This window comes from Corvus moneduloides, chromosome 1, assembly GCF_009650955.1.
Source record: "Corvus moneduloides isolate bCorMon1 chromosome 1, bCorMon1.pri, whole genome shotgun sequence".
Lineage (NCBI taxonomy): Eukaryota > Metazoa > Chordata > Aves > Passeriformes > Corvidae > Corvus > Corvus moneduloides.
This window is the reverse complement of record NC_045476.1, coordinates 130,443,266-130,446,551: the sequence shown is the minus strand read 5'-3', so window position 1 is coordinate 130,446,551 and position 3,286 is coordinate 130,443,266.

Below are 3,286 nucleotides of genomic sequence, written 5' to 3'. Positions count from 1 at the left end.
TGTTGCAGTAGATGTATGTGCAGTCCTGACAGCAACATAAGACACCATAAACAATAAAAAGGCTTCTTGTCAAAAATATAATGAAACAAAAGACCAGCATACAATGTGGGCAACACAATCTCTGTTAGAAACTGAGTGAATTTGTATAGAAATCCTTGAGAAACAGAGACAATGAGAGGGACAATAAAGTGTCCTATCAGGAAGGATGCTTTTTACCATAGCATTTAATGAACTTTTAACACACCCGGCTACTGCATTAGCTGTCAATCAGCTCAGCCACACATCCTAAGTGAATTTCCTTCATCTCCTTGATAAATAGTTTACTGCAATTTTGAATATGGTGCCATTCCTCTACCAAACACAACTCCCATCAGAGTTCCACAGGTGCTTAGTGATGCTCGCTCATGAGCTTTTCTTAAGTTACTTGTGAAAATACACAAAATCTTAAGTATGTCCTGAGGATGAAATGCTGAAAAATTCAGTTACCTGTGGAAGACCAAGTCTGTAGATAGTGCATTTACACACTAGTAATCAGTAGTTCATTGTGCTTGTCTTTTGTGGAAATAGCAGTACATGCAGAGGAGTTTGACATCACATTGAGTAACTGTTAGTAATAGTAAAGTCACCATTATGGTTGATGAAAATCAATGAATGAGAACAGTCTGTGTGTGTCCCAGACAGGATGAGAGAAAGAACGATGAAAGCAGAAGGCATGCAACAGACTGAAAACACAAGGCTGACAAAAATTACATCCATTTCTTGTCACCTTTTTGTTAAGTTACTCTCTAGAAAGCCAGCAATATCTCTATAACCAACAATTTGAAATTCACTAGCCATTTTTTTAGTGCAGGAATGAAAATGAATGGTCTTTCCAAAAATCCACCTGTTGTCATGGAATCCATCTGGCTAACTTGGAGAGATATAAATTATCTCCAGATGAGAACCAGGGAAAGTACAATATAAAATGCAGAAATACAACCATTGTAAAAGTATGAACATATATGGATGTAAGACAGACAGCACCAGGGACTCTTGAAAGGTACAGACAACACTGAGGGACTGACCTTCAATGCGGGTCATTGAGGTTCCAGAAAATTCAAGTTCAAGTATTTGTCCAAATTGGGAAAAGAAATGTGTCTTCTGGTAGCAGAGAAGAAAATATAAGCATTAAAAAGCAGAGATACCAGGCCATAAAAACCATGTCTGCCCCACTCTGAGGGAGGAGACCCAAGAGCAAAGGGAAGACGGGTGTGCTCCCAGATGTGCCGTGTGTTTACACGGCTGCCATGCAGACAACCTGCACACTGACTAAAGGCAGGCAATGAGGAAGGCCGTGCAAGCAGACAGGCCAGAGTGTAAAGGATACTTAAGGTGCTTTCAGCTACATTTGAGACTGTGGCTCTGGATTGGTTGGCTGAGCAGATAATGTGGTCCTTACAGAAGTGTCAGGATGCTCACCATTATGCAGCAATTTCATTGAACTGAACTAAGCTGAGTTAGCTTAGGACAGTTTAAACAGACATGTTAGAATTTATGTGAATGGATGGATAATCAAAAATCACAACTTGTTACCAGAACTGCTTAGGAAATGTAATGCATGTCCGACAACACATGTATCCTTTCTGACAACCAGCCACAAAGACTTTATGGATGATATTTCTACAACCACAAAACATGTCCTGTTTGAATTTGGATGTGAGACACCACTTGAGAAAACAAGCTGAATGTCAGAATTTTTTATTCTTTCAACAGTCAGACAATGCAATCCAGGATAGTTTTGTGAAGCCAGAAAAGAGACGAGGGTTTATTTAACTGTGAAAATTAAAACAGGACAGGCTTTCTAAGCTTTGGCTTGACATTTTAATTCAGCACTCTATACTATTTTATTTTGACTTAGAGATGATTTCGTGTGTTGAAAAGGGTTTCATGTGTCATCACAAATCTTTGTTGATGACAAAATATTTTGAAGAATAAGACTACTGTTGGGATCCAAACCAGCTTATGAAACCACACTGACAAACAGATGTGCATATGTCAAAGATTTATATTAGGAACAGTGGTTTAGAAATCTTTCTTCTCAGCCAAGCTCAGTGCAAAAGTATATTACAAAAAAAGTAAACCCATCTCCAGGAGAAAAGATGCATCCAGTTCAGAGACATTACTCATTCTGAGGATCCATTGGAGTCCTGTATAAATGCAATAGCTACTGCTTGGATTTCCTCAAGAGCTGTTTTTGATGTCTGTACTGGCTGGACCTGACACAGGAAATTGATTTTTGGCAAGACACTTGTTTTAAACACAGCAATTCACCCAAGCCAAGCCAAATGTTAATTTTTCAAATCCAACAAACCATTTTTTAATTTTGAAATAACAGAAGGAAAATTCATCTTATGAAACTGACAGAGGTGAGGAGAAATATTGACTCTTGATTTCCTCATTTGTTTAGACCACACAAATACAAATGTATTCTACAGCTGTTTAATCATGGCTCTGTATTTCATAGTTCAGTTTTAATATAATCTATTTCATAAAATTATATCTAATTAAATTTATTAATTTCATCCAAAATAGAAATTGTAGATCTTAATGGATAGATCACTGTTAGTAGCCCACAAATCATGTTAGTTTTGGGCCTTCAGTAAAGATGTTGACCATCAAGAGAAAAGAGGCAAAGTGGGTGGAGATAGAGGACAACACTGTTCAGGTCCTCTCTGTAGCTGAAATTCTGAGGAGAGTATGCCATTAATTTTTATCCTGGGAAGTAACAGAAATGTTCTTATGCAAGTCATCTCACAAATGTGGTCCTTCTTTCAAGAAGACTGCAAAATTTAATATTGATGCTTTTACCATTTAATGATAGTAATAATTTTTTTTTTTTTTTGCTTCTTATAAATTATCCCTATTAAAAAATCCTCTATCAATTAAAAGGGGTGAAATTAAAAGCACTTTGCACCACTTACTGAGTAGCACTTTGAAGTGGTGACTTCTAAAATCTGATTTTTTACTCTGAATGAGGCTTTTTAGGACTTCATGGAAGATGACTATAAAACATAAGTTCAGACATAGGATGTGACCAGTGATGGCAGGGAAGGTTCCTCAACACTTTTTCTTCCTTTTTCACTCCTCCCCTGACTTTCCATGGAAATCTCCTTCACTCTTTTAAGAAAGATTTTTGAGAGGTCTGTAGAGGTCTGCAAACTTACTACTGCCACCCAGAAGGCTTTTTCTCAAGAATTAATTGATATTTTTGAAGCTTTAAAATTTTCCCTTGGATCAACTAAAATGT